The sequence below is a fragment of the Mirounga leonina genome, unplaced genomic scaffold (genome assembly GCF_011800145.1).
Source record: "Mirounga leonina isolate KUSES-001 unplaced genomic scaffold, KU_Mleo_1.0 Mir_201, whole genome shotgun sequence".
NCBI lineage: Eukaryota > Metazoa > Chordata > Mammalia > Carnivora > Phocidae > Mirounga > Mirounga leonina.
The window spans coordinates 23,619,317-23,633,366 of NW_023270504.1; positions in this window are offsets into that span (position 1 = coordinate 23,619,317).

The window sequence follows — 14,050 nt, forward strand, 5'->3', positions numbered from 1 at the left end:
AAAGCTCTCAAGAGTGAGAGGGGTCCAGATAGGGTTGCCCACGAAGGCCTTTAGGGTTGGTCTTTTATAGAGAGCTAACCAGGGAACTTAAATCCTTTTAATATCTCTATTGATAACACCTTCAATGGCTTACTTCCTTTTTAGGGTCTGGTTATTCTTTGTTGGTCACAGGTGATTATCATAAAGACAGCCATCCCACATGACCTACCCCACACGCCTGGAGTAGGGTGGTCCTCCACCCCACTTTTTAAGATTTTATTTTATTGATTTGAGAGAGAGAGAGCACAAGCAAGGGGAGGGTCAGAGGGAGAAGCAGACTCCCCACTGAGCAGGGAGCCCGATGGGGGCTCAATCCCAGGACCCTGGGATCATGACCTGAGCCGAAGGCAGACGCTTAACTGACTGAGCCACCCAGGAGCCCCAGTACATATTTCTTTTAAAGATCTTCTCTCTAGACAGTGGTTTAGACAATATTCTGGACTAGTAGAGCCCCGTAGTGGGGCACAGGCTGGATTTCCCCAACACCTTTCAGCAAAACATACCCTCAATGGGAAAAGAAATGGATCGCAGAGGACTAAATAATACAAGGAGGTTAGCCAGGTTACTAGCTCAGTGATTCAGACTGGAAATAATGGTGGCTGTAGCAGCGAGGATTGAAGAGAGAGACATGAATACGTAGAATTAACCAGAATTGGTGATTGAGTATCTAGACTGAAAAAAGGGAGGAATCCTATATGGTAATGAGGCTTTGGACCTGGGCACCTGGATGGAAGGGGGTGCCAATCACTGAAGTAGAAAACCGAGGAAGTAGAGCAGGTTTAGGGGTAAATCTAAGCTGCCTCCTTAATGTCCGAAGAGAGATGTTGAATGGACAGTTGCATATGCCAATGTGGGGCTGAGAAGGGGGCTCTGATCGCACACGTGGATTTAGGAGTCATTAGATTGCCCAGAGCAGTGGATCATTATCAGGGAATCAGGGAATCAGGGACACGAAGGAAAATGTAATGAAAGTAATCTATCTGCTTTCCAGAGAAAACACATACTCATAACTCTGACTGCATTTTTTTTTTTAAGATTTTATTTATTTATTTGACAGAGACAGAGACAGAGAAAGCGGGGACACAAGCAGCAGGAGTGGGAGAGGGAGAGCAGGCTTCCCGCGGAGCAGGGAGCCTGATGTGGGACTCGATCCCAGGACCCTGGGATCATGACCTAAGCTGAAGGCAGATGCCCAACGACTGAGCCACCCAGTTGCCCTCTGATTGCATTTTTAGGGAGTTCCTTAACTTCTTAAATCACATCCATGAGATCTTTGGGGACATCTGATGCGGCATGAGAAAAATAATGAACACCATGGGCAGAATCCACAGAAAGAACTGTTCAGTTTACTAGACAAGGAGGCCATTAGACTGAGGTGGCTCTAATCCCATGGAGTCTGCATAAGCACACCGAAAGCTAAGCTTGTAAATGCCTCAAGGTTACAAAATCACAATGCTAGGGACAACCAGCAAAGCCAACTAGGCTTTGAGCGATAGCCAATCAACCAAATAATTTTCTTTCTTCTCTTCTGAACTTTCTCTGTATGTCTTTTCCCCTGGCTCCTGTCTTGCAGTGCTCCTAACTACTTCCGGTAGTTTGGTGCTGTCTGACTGAAATCACTTTTTACTCAAATAAACTCTTAAAATTTTCAGTGTGCCTCAGTTTATCTTTCTCTTTTTAATTCTTTTTAAGTAGGCTCCACGCCCAATGTGGGGTTTGAACTCACGACCCTAAGATCAAGTGTCGCATGCTCTACCTTTACCGACTAAGCCAGGCAGGTGCCTTTGCCTCAGTTTATCTTTGAGCAGAACAAAATACAAGGGAAAACCGTCTTTCCTTCTGGATAAAAGGAAACCCTGAAGAATGTGGTGTTATGTAAGTCAAGTGATGTTTTAAGAAAGACTTTTTGAATGGGGTCAAATATTTCTGAGAATAAGGCCTGAACAGTGTCCACTAGGTGTTTAGAGGACTTTGATGAACATGAACAGAGCCCCTAGAGAAAGTTGTTCAAGGGAGCAGGTGGGCCCCAGATTGAGGGATGAAAGAGCAGAAACGGAAAGGAAAGGGCAGATACTGAGAAATCAGCATTGAAAGACAGATAAGAGAGGAAGTGGAAGAAGGAGAGAAGGAAAGAGGTATTTGGGGGGCCCCTGGCTGGCTCAGTTGGTGGAGCATGCAGCTCTTGATTTTGGGGTTGTGAGTTTGAGCCCCATGTTGGGTGTAGAGATCACTTAAAAATAAAATCTTGAAAAAAAGAAGAAAGAAAGGAGGGATGGAAGACAGGAAAGGAAAAGAAAAGAAAGGAAGGAAGGGAGAAAGAGAGAAAGAAAGAATGAATGAAAGAAGGTGGTATTTTTTGTAGGTAGGGTCTTATGCATGTTCAAACATATTCATGGGAAGGAACCAGAGTTGAAGACACAAGGTGGAGGCGGGGCAGGAAGAGGAAGGGCCTTATACAGCTTGTCCTTTTCCCTTGGTCATGGCTCCCCAATCACTTTGCCTTTCCTCTCTCTGCTTCTGTTGTCACTCGGTTTTCTCTGTGTGACCCTCCAGCCTCCCTCTTATAAAGACCTTTATTATTATCTTGGGCCCACCTGGATTATCCAGGATCATCTCCTGATGTCCGGAATCTTAACTTAATCACATCTGCAGTCTCTTTTGCCATGGAAGGTCACATTCACAGGTTCCAGGGAACAGAATGTGGACATCTTTCGAGGGCCATTATTCAGTCTGCCACATGTGACTTCAGAAAGACCTCACGCCCTGCAAAATTATGTGTGTGCATATGCACACAAACAGAAACACACACACACACAGTCATTATGGAGAATATAGGGTAAAGGGACAAAAGCACTCAAAGTCTATGAAACTGCACAAAACATTAAGAATTCTAATATAGGGGCACCTAGGTGGCTCAGTCGGTTAAGCATCTGCCTTCGGCTCAGGTTGTGATCCCAGGGTCCTGAGATCGAGTCCTACATCGGGCTCCCTGCTCAGTGGGGAGCCTGCTTCTCCCTCTCCCACTCCCCCTGCTTTTGCTCTCTCACTCTCTCTCGAATAAATTAATATTAAAAATATTAAAAATATTAAAAAATATTTTAAAAAAACCAATATTAATACATACATACATACAGTCATAATTTATTTAGATTTCCTTTAGGTTTTGGGTTTTTTTTTAAGATTTTATTTATTTGACAGAGAGAGACACAGGGAGAGAGGGAACATAACCAGGGGGAGTGGGAGAAGGAGAAGCAGGCTTCCCATGGAGCGAGGAGCCTGATGCAGGGCTCGATCCTAGGACCCTGGGATCATGACCTGAGCCGAAGGCAGATGTTTAACCACTTGAGCCACCCAGGCGCCGTGATTTCCTTTAGGTTTTACCTAACTTCCTTTTTCTGTTCCAGGATCCCATGCAAGATACCACATTACTCTAGTTGTCGTGTCTCCTTTATCGTTCTCTTAGTTGGGCAATTCCTCAGACTTGCCTTGTTTTTGATGTCCTGGACAATTTTTTTTTAAAGATTTTATTATATATTTGTTTGAGAGAGAAAGAGAGAGAGAGCAGGAGCAGGGGGAGGGAAGAGGGAAAAAGAGGGGGAGGGAGAGAAGCAGGCAGAGGGAGAAGCAGACTCCCCACTGAGCAAAGAGCCCAACTCTGGATCATGACCTGGCATCATGACCTGAGCTGAAGGCAGATGCTGAACCGATTGAGCCACCGAGGTGCCCTGACAACCTTGACAATTTTGAGGAGTCCTGGTGAGGTGTTTTGTAGGATACCGCAGTACTGGAATTTGTCTTTATGTCTCTCTTGTGGTGAGAGCAGGGTTATGGGTTATTGGAAGGAGCCCACAGAGGCAAAGTGCCATTTTCTTCATATCATATCAAGGGTACATGCTACCAATGTGACTCGTCACTGTTGATGTTGGCCTTGATCATCTGGCTGAGGTCATGTTCGTTAGGTTTCTCCCCCATAAAAGTATCCTTTCTTCCCCTGCTTTCCACACTGTACACTTTGAAATGAAGTGACTATGTGCAGCCCACACTTAAGGAGGGGAAGTTATGCCCATCCTCCTTGCGGAATGGGTGAAAACAAAAATTACTTGGAATTATTTGCATAAGAGATTTGTCTCTTCTCCTCCATTTGCCAATTTCTAGAATTTTTATCTATAGGGACTCATGGATATTTATTTTATACTTTGGGTTAGAATCCAGTATTATTTCATATTTTCCTTTTACGTGCCCCTACCAATGTGTGCATTGTGTTGTTGTTTTTCCTTTTTCTTTTTATTTTAAAGATTTATTTATTAATTTGAGAGAGAGAGAGCACATGAGTGGGGTGGGGGGTAGAGGGAGAGGGAGAGACTCTTAAACAGGCTCTGTGCCCAGAGGAATCCGACGTGAGGCTTGCTCTCACGACCCTGAAATTATGACCCTAGTCAAAACCAACAGTCGGATGCTTAACTGATTGAGCTACCCAGATGCCCCTCTTTTTTTTTTTTTTTTTCCTTAAACACTTCCTTTCTTTCTGGCACTACAAAGTGCTCAGGATTTATTTTATATATTTCCTGCCCCAATCCTAGAAATAACCATTTCCCCGAGGAGCCTTGGTTCCTTTTCAATAGAAAATGGTATTAGAAACCAAGACCTAGGGGCACCTGGGTGGCTCAGTCAGTTAAGCGTCTGCCTTCGGCTCAGGTCATGTCTCAGGGTCCTGGGATTGAGTCCTGCATCGGGCTCCCTGCTCAGGAGGAAGCCTGCTTCTCCCTCTCCCACTCCCCCTGCTTGTGTTCCCTCTCTCACTGTGTCTCTCTCTGTCAAATAAATAAATAAAATCTTAAAAAAAAATAAAAATTAAAATAAAAAAAGAAACCAAGATCCAGGCATGAGGCATGCTCATTGCTCCTGGGGGTCATTTCTGCAGGCCCTCTCATGGACAAAGCAAAAAGTGTATGTGTTTATACTAATATATGTATATACAAATAAAAACCTTAATTGGGTTTTTATATGACTTTTTATTCTTGAGTTGTATGCACTGGAGGTTCTTTAAGGGTAGAAGATCAGAGGAAAAATAATGCTTCATCCCTGCATGTTCTTAAAAACCCGACACTGAGGCAGAACATCAATTGCACAATTTGTACAGGGACATAGGGATGGCATTGCTCTGATCTCTGGCCAGGTTTCTTTTCTTTTTTTTTTTTTAAGATTTTATTTATTTATTTGACAGAGAGATAGAGAGCACAAGTAGGCAGAGAGGCAGGCGGAGGGAGAGGGAGAAGCAGGGAGCCCGATGTGGGGCTCGATCCCAGGACCCTGGGATCATGACCTGAGCCAAAGGCAGCCGCTTAACTGACTGAGCCACCCAGGTGCCCTCTGGCCATGTTTTTAAGCTGACTTAGAGTCCTCATTAATGCCCCCAATTATTTTGCAATGCAATACCTCCAAGTTCTACTTTCACATCCCTTTTCCAATCTTTTGTTTCATATTATTAATATTTCATCTCAATTTATTGACATTAGAATTCTACAACACTTGCATCCCATGGGTCCTGATGTTTCTTCTTGGGGCAAATAAATAAAATGGAATAAAAACTAATTGAAATCAGAAAAGCATTCAAACTATACAGCTGGCTTATGAAATAAGGATAATGACACGAGAAAGACAGAGCTGGAGGGAAGACAAGGAATCATGGAAACTGTACTATGGGGAAGTTGAAAAACATTGGTGTGGGGCGCCTGGGTGGCTCAGATGGTTAAGCGTCTGCCTTCGGCTCAGGTCATGATCTCAGGGTCCTGGGATCGAGTCCCGCATCGGGTTCCCTGCTCAGTGCAGAGCCTGCTTCTCCCTCTCCCTCTGCCACTCCCTCTGCTTGTGCTCTTCTGTCTATCTCTCTGTCAAATAAATAAATAAAATCCTTAAAAAAAAAAAAAGCATTGGTGTCCAATCTTCCTGCCCTGTTGTCCTTCTGGAACAGAGGATGGGGGCTTGGTACCAGGGCTGAAGCCCTCTGCCAGCATTTCTGAGCATGAGGCTGGTGAAAGGAGACAAAGTAAATAAAATCTGTTGGGTAAAGTGCCTCCTCTGGAAGTCCCTTGCCCCCACCCCCCCACCCCCACCCCACCCCTGGTCAGATACCCTCTTTTTTTTTTTTTTTTTTTAAGATTTTATTTATTTGCGAGAGAGAGAATGAGAGACAGAGAGCATGAGAGGGAGGAGGGTCAGAGGGAGAAGCAGACTCCCTGCTGAGCAGGGAGCCTGATGTGGGACTCGATCCCGGGACTCCAGGATCATGACCTGAGCCGAAGGCAGTCGCTTAACTCAGCAGTCGCTGAGCCACCCAGGCGCCCAGATACCCTCTTTAACAAGGAACAATGGACTGCACTAGAGGTTCTTCACGGGTAGACAAAGGAAAGACAACAAGCCTTTGTGTCTGGGTTCCTTTTCTCAAAAAGAGAAGTCAAGGCAGAAAGTCAATGGAACAACAGGAACGAAGACACAGGCATTCCTTTGATCTCCGGACTGGGTTTCCAAAGCTGAAATACAACGTTCCACTTGGGCTATGCCTCACAGCATTGCCTCCTTGTCTTTCCTGAAATCTCCTCTTTAAGCAAACTTGGGAATGCCGGCAGTATTTGCTATTCTCTTCTGATAGGCCTAATTGACTAGTTAACCAGTACCTTCGTGGGTCCCATATCTTCATTCAAACCACAAATGTTGGGAAATTTATGGCCCCAGCGTGTACTGAGCTCTTTCCATCAGAATCCCGCCAGGGAGGCTGCTCTTTAGCCGACTCTCACATTGGAAAGTCGTTAAATGTTTTCCACTAAGCTGTTCAATAATTGATCGTAGACCCAGGATTCGACCCCGAGGAGCATTGATTCTTCCTTGTGGAATTTCAAGAACTAAGGTGGATCCGCGGAAAGGAAGGCAACCACAGTCGGTGCGGGGAGAGAGGCAAAGCGCGGGGCGCCTGGCGCGCGGCAGGCACATGGGGCTGCAGAGACCCCGGTCCCCAGGTGGGCGCAGGTGCGGGGCACCCAACCACTTGTCCCTACCCCATGTGTCAGGCCTCAAGGCCCGACTCCTGGGCAGATGGCCTTGGACGCCAGTGGAAACAGGCTTCTCAACTCAAGGCTCAGTGGAGAAACTGAGCGAGGGCAGAGGAGACACACTGGTGGGGCACGGGGGGTGGAGCCCACGGGGCAGAGGGACCAAAGCAAGGACAAGGGGTGCAGGGGGAGACCCTCCCCGCCAGACGCAAGCCCAGAGCAGTACATCGAGTAATTCATTAACTGTGTGTTTCGGGAACAGCAGCTTTCCCCTCTCCTTTACCAGGCTTTACCTCTCTTTGGAATATGTTTCACTACCTACCCTATATTTTGGATCTACGGTTTGTTGTCTAGATCCACCAGAATGTTTGCGCCCTGAGGGCAACACTTTAATTTTGCCTGCGGCTCTGTTGCCTGACCTGAAACCAACCTGGCACAGTTGAAGGGAAAACATTTCTGAGCTAGAGAGGCCACCTGGAGGGAAAACGTGGGCTCCACAGATCAGAGAGAAAGGACAGCCAAGATTCCGACTTCATCAGTTCAACCCCCTGGGGCAGATTAGAATTTTAAATTCCATTCATCCGATCTTAAAGACTCCATGTAGATGAAGACCTCCAGTAGATGAAGCTATTTCACTGTTTATCATCCCCCTTTCCAGAAATGAGTCTGGGAACTGGAGCGTCCTGTACTGTTAAAGATAAGCTTTGCGGAGCGGGGGAATGGGGTGGCTGGGTGATGGACATTGGGGAGGTTATGTGCTATGGTGAGTGCTGTGAATTGTGTAAGATTGATGAATCACAGAACTGTACCTCTGAAATAAATAATACATTATATGTTAATTAAAAAAAAAAAAACAGAAAACAATAAGCTTAAGCAAGCAGTGTGCGGCCGCAGATGCGGACCCAGCTGTGGTGCAGGGTAGTGGAGGGTGCTGGACCCACTTGGGGGACTGCCCGCTGCGGGGTTGGCTGAAGGTGGGACCAGCATTGGGCCCCACCTGCCTGACTCCAGGGCTCACATGTGCCCTGCACTGCGGCAGTGGCCCTACTGAGCCCGCGGAGGGGCAGCCAGCTTGGGGGACCTGGAGTCAGGCACCGCACATCGTTCTGGCCCTAAGTTTGACATCAATATGCTGGTTTCGCTTTTGAGGCTAGAAAATGCAAGAGATGTTTGTGAGATTAAGGGTCCAACAGAAATGAAATATACAGATTACGGGCGCCTGGGTGGCTCAGTTGGTTAAGCGACTGCCTTCGGCTCAGGTCATGATCCTGGAGTCCCTGGGTGAGTCCCGCATCGGGCTCCCTGCTCGGCGGGGAGTCTGCTTCTCCCTCTGACCCTCCCCCCTCTCCTGCTCTCTCTCTCATTCTCTCTCTCAAATAAATAAATAAAATCTTAAAAAAAAAAAAGAAATATACAGATTACTTCGTGATTGATAGTAGAAAACCTTTTCAAGTAGAAAACTTCTTTTCACATTGTGAAAACGTACAAATGCCCGAAATATAAAAGTGGGTCTCACAGTAAAAGAAGGGAAGGACCCTGATGAATGGCTCTGTGTGGACTTTGGCAGCATGGTGATTCATTTGATGCCTCCAGAAAAGAGAAACCTGTGAATTCGAGAAATTATGGACTCTACCTTCTTGTGATGACCAGTTAGCTCAGGTAGCACCTGAGATGTTACCTGAAGACTTCATTCTTGGAAGGAAAGATGACACTTCATCCCTGACTCCAGTGGAGCTCAAACATGAATAAAATGATATGAACTGATTTAGTAAAAAAAGATGAATTTAGGCATATTAAAATGTGTAAGAGTTTATTTGAGCAAAACTCAGTTCAAATGGGGAAGCATCCTATCTAGCAGATAGAAAGGAGCTCCAAAGGGCTGTATAAAATGAAAGACTTTCAAGGCAAAAGGGGGCAGGAACAGGACATTATACTTAGGCAAAAAGCAGATTGGTTATGGCAAGATTACTTACCCATAGGGGATAGCAAGAGTCTATCAGATTACCTAACTAGTGCTGATCAGGTGATCCCTGGTTGACTGGTTTGAGATTCTGTTTCTAGGGAGAGCCAAAATTGTAATTAATTTTTGGTTTGGCGAGGTGGGGCTTAGCACAAGTGAGTCCATTTTGGGCCTGTTGTCTTGTTCTTAACAATGCATAGTTAACATAGTTTAACAATGTAGTTCACCCTTAACAGATTTTCCCTTTGCCCTCCTGTTTTGCTACTAGAAGGACTTATATTCCTGCTTCTGGCTTGAGGAGCTGTACTTATATTCCTCCTTCAAGGACTGGAAATTAATACAAAGAATCTGAAATTTCCCACTGTCAAGACAGGGGTTATCATGAGGCACCTGGGTGTCTCAGTCGGTTAAGCGTCTGTCTTTGGCTCAGGTCATGATCCCAGGGTCCTGGAATCGAGTCCTATGTCAGCCTTCCTGCTTGTCAGGAAGCCTGCTTCTCCCTCTCCCTCTGCCTCTCTCTCCTGCTTGTGCTCTCTCTCTCAAATAAATAAATAAAATCTTAAAAAAGAAGAAGAAGAGGGTTATCTGGCTTATCTCTGTCTTGTCAAAACGAGGTTTATCGGGCGCCTGGGTGGCTCAGTTGGTTAAGCGACTGCCTTCGGCTCAGGTCATGATCCTGGAGTCCCTGGATCGAGTCCCGCATCGGGCTCCCTGCTCGGCGGGGAGTCTGCTTCTCCCTCTGACCCTCCCCCCTCTCATGTGCTCTCTCTCTCTCTCATTCTGTCTCAAATAAATAAATAAAATCTTTAAAAAAAAAAAAAAAAACGAGGTTTATCAGCTTCTCTGTGTCTTCCCGTTAATTTTCTTCCCTGCCCATCTGTGAATACTCCAGTTCAAGGTAAACTTCTGTGGTGGGTCCATGGAGCTCTAGTCACAGCTAAGTTCCACCTAGATCTGAACAGATCTAGGTCTGGCCTCCTCCCAGAAGTCCGAACAGAAAGATGACATTTTGCTTCAAGTTGATCTGAAAAGAACTTCAGCTCAATTAGAGCAGACTTCCAGTAAAACGGTAGGTGGGACTGTCCTAGAAATTCAATTCTTACCTCCTTTTAGCCTATCAAGTAAACCTATCTGCCAATCCATTGAAAAATAAATGAACCATTGACTGAAATAATTAGGTGGGTGGGTATTGAGATTGAATTAGAACTGATATGCTTCCAATTCCATTCTTTCACCAAAAAAGAAAAAAAAAAAAATGACAGCTTCTACAATTCTTTTGGATAATTTAAAGAGCCTATCTTTTCTAGTTGTATCTCTTAGAGATTGCCTAAAAATCTCCCTGCTCTGCAAGCTAGGCCTGAGGTTACAGGACCAAGGGAAGAATAATGGCAACCGTCCCCAACACATAGAAAAAGTTGAAGCCAATTGGGACTGTTTCTATCCACTGGATGGGATGCTGTCCCATTCATGGATCATTGAATAAAGCCAATATAAATCTTCAAAATTTACTCAGTCGAATTTTGGTTTTTAATAATTGTCTAAGTAGAGATGTTGGTATGATGTTTTGATTCACTCAAGCGTTTCATGTCCATGGTTCTGTAATGTGTTACGCACTAGAGAGAACACGAATTTAACGGTTTACCTGATCTCAAATCTCATGTTTTGTATGTATCTATTTTAAAGCTCTTAATATCTATTTGCAGACAATATTTCAAAGATTTGGTTCACAGCTACCAGCTATAATCTCACCATACATCTTTCCTAGTTTTTCTATTCTAAAATTGCCATGCAAAAGTTTAAAAGCTATCTTTATTAGGGTTTTAAAACTCAAGTAGAAGTGAACTGTTTTATATGTTACTTTACTCATATTTCCTCAAATGAGAAATCTTTGCTTTTTTTGAAATTCATCTAATGGATTTTTTTTTTTTTAGGTTTTATTTATTTAAGTAATCTCTACACCCAACGTGGGGCTTGAATCCGTGAGACTGAGATCAAGAGCTGCAGGCTCCTCCAATTGAGGCAGCTGGGCACCCCCTCATGGATTTTTATTCATTAGTATTATTGTGTTCTTTATCGGACATATATATGCTGCAAGTTCCTTTTTCTTTCTTTCTTTTTTTAAGATTTTATTTATTTATTTGAAAGAAAGAGAATGAGAGAGAGAGAGAGAGCATGAGAATGGGGAGGGTTAGAGGGAGAAGCAGACCCACCACTGAGCAGGGAGCCTGATGCAGGACTCGATCCCAGGACTCCAGGATCATGACATGAGCCAAAGGCAGTTGCTTAACCGACTGAGCCACCCAGATGCCCCTCTCTTCTCTCCTTCTTTCTTTCTTTCTTTTAAAGATTTTATTTATTTATTTGATAGAGAGAGAGAGCACAAGCAGGGGGAGCGGCAGGCAGAGGGAGAAGCAGGCTCACCGGCTCACCAAGCAGGAGCCCGATGCAGGGCTTAATCTTAGGACCCTGGGATCATGACCTGAGCCAAAGGTGGACACTTACCATCTGAGCCACCCAGGCGTCCCTCTTTCTTTGATTCTTTCTTTTCTTTCTTCCTTCCTTCCTTCCTTCCTTTCTTTCTTTCTTTTTCTTTCTTTCTTTCTTTCTTTCTTTCTTTCTTTCTTTCTTTCTTTCTTTCTTTCTTTCTTTCTTTCTTTCTTTCTTTCCTTCTTTCTTTCTTTTTGGTGTTGGGCATTATTATTGACTTCCAACACAGATTTAGCTTTTTCTTCTCCCCTACTACACTCAAATATTTTCAATCTCCTCACCCTTCTAATGTGGTTATTTTCTGTTTTAGTTAGATCAGCATTCCTGGTAAAAGGTATAACATGCATTTGAACTGTTATTTGAGAATATTCAATTCTGCAGTAGAGGGAAAAAAGAAATGGGATAGATGATACCCTTAAGGTTAAGCATGGACAGTGAACTAGTAGCTTATGAGACAGAGGTGAAACTCATTACTGAGTGTGGATACTTAGTAAATAACTAGCATGTGAGATATAGGCAGAATTCATTATGTGTGTTTAAATATACTGTAAGTTAAAAAAAATATTCAGTAAGTAAAATAGTAACCAAAAAAACACAGTTATTACTTACAGAAAAAAAAGGATGGAAAGAACAAGTCATGATCATATCACCTGTGGACTGACTCTCTCACCCCTAAATCAGTCACCCATTAGGGGCACCCACTATTATCCCATCGTGGGCCCACATATGCTCTGCCCTTGAAATGCAAACAAAATGCATGATTGCTCACCAGGCTAATTGGCGGTCTACAGCTATGGCCCGGCCAATTTCACTGGTAGAATCAGTGTGTGTTATTGGTACCTGGTACTTTCCACGTAGGGCTCTTTCCTCAACCTCAGCTCTGGTTCTCATGACAACCCCATCAACGGGGAAGGAAGATGCAGCGGAGAGACAAAACATATAAACAGGGGCGCCTGGATGGCTCAGTCGTTAAACGTCTGCCTTCGCCTCAGGTCATGATCTCAGGGTCCTGGGATCGAGCCCCGCATCGGGCTCCCTGCTCGGCGGGAAGCCTGCTTCTCCCTCTCCCACTCCCCCTGCTTGTGTTCCCGCTCTCGCTGTGTCTCTCTCTGTCAAATAAATAAATAAAATCTTAAAAACAAAACAAAACAAAAACATATAAACAGTGTGTAGGGAAGGAAGAAGCTTTCTTGACCCTGTTAAGGTCCCTGGCTGGGCCTAAAAATTAAACTGACAAACACAGATTAGCAGGAGAAAAGGATACAAATTTACTTTACAAATGTAAATTTGACTCACAGGAGCCTTTCTAAGGAAATGAAGACCTGGACAAATGGTTAAAGCTGAGCCTTTCTATGCTAGGTTTGATGAAGACTGGACAGTCATGAAAGAATATCATGGATTAAGGAGTATGAGGTAATTGTAGTAGAAGGGGAAACTTAGCAAGACATGTACATTTGGGTTCTTTTAAAAAATATATATTGATTTATTTGAGAGAGAGTGTGGAGGGGTTGGGGTGAAGGGACGGAGGGAGAACGGGAATCTCAAGTAGACTCTGCAGTGAGGAGCCTGATGTGGGACTCGATCTCAGGACTCTGAGAAACCAAGAGTCAGACGCTTAACTGACTGAGCCACCCAGGCGCCCCTTCATCTGGGTTCTTATCAGTGTCCCTCTGTCTTGGAGATAAATATGTTCCTTTCCTGCAGGTATGGGAAGGGTACCTCTCAGCTTAAAATATTCAATATGCCAAGATGTCATATTTTAGGATAGTGTGTATTGAAGCCTATCAACTGCAGATTCCTTAACTTGGGAATTAAGATCCATCTAGACTGTAGCCTATTCCCAAAAAACAAAATTCACTGGAGTAAATTTTAAAGATCTTATTGGCTTTATTCAATGATTCATGGATTGGGCAGCATCCAATCTAGCAAATAGAAAGGAATTTTAAAGAGCTATACAAGAAAGGAGATTTTACAGGCAGAAGGCAGTAGGAGTAAGGAAGTTGTACTGCGCAAAAAAGCGGACTAGTTATTGTAAGGATACTTTCCTTTAGGGAATGGCAGGGGTCTGCTGGCAGATTACCTAACAGTGCTGATCAGATGGATTGGTTTCAGATTTCATTTCTGGGAGAACCAAAACTGTAATTAATTACATGAAATATCAATTTGGTGACATGGAGCTTAGCAGGAGCGACTACATTTGGGCCTGTTGTCTTGTTTTTAACGTTCTGAATCCATTTGTTTACCCCACCCCTTTTGCATTGCCTTTTGCTGTGCACCTTAAACTGAAAAAACTGAGAGATATGAGCTTTTTTTTTTTTTTTAAGATTTTATTTATTTGAGAGAGAGAGAATGAGAGAGAGCACATGAGAGGGGTTAGGGTCAGAGGGAGAAGCAGACTCCCTGCCAAGCAGGGAGCCCAATGTGGGACTCGATCCAGGGACTCCAGGATCATGACCTGAGTCGAAGGCAGTCACTTAACCAACTGAGCCACCCAGGCGCCTGAGATATGAGCTTTTTA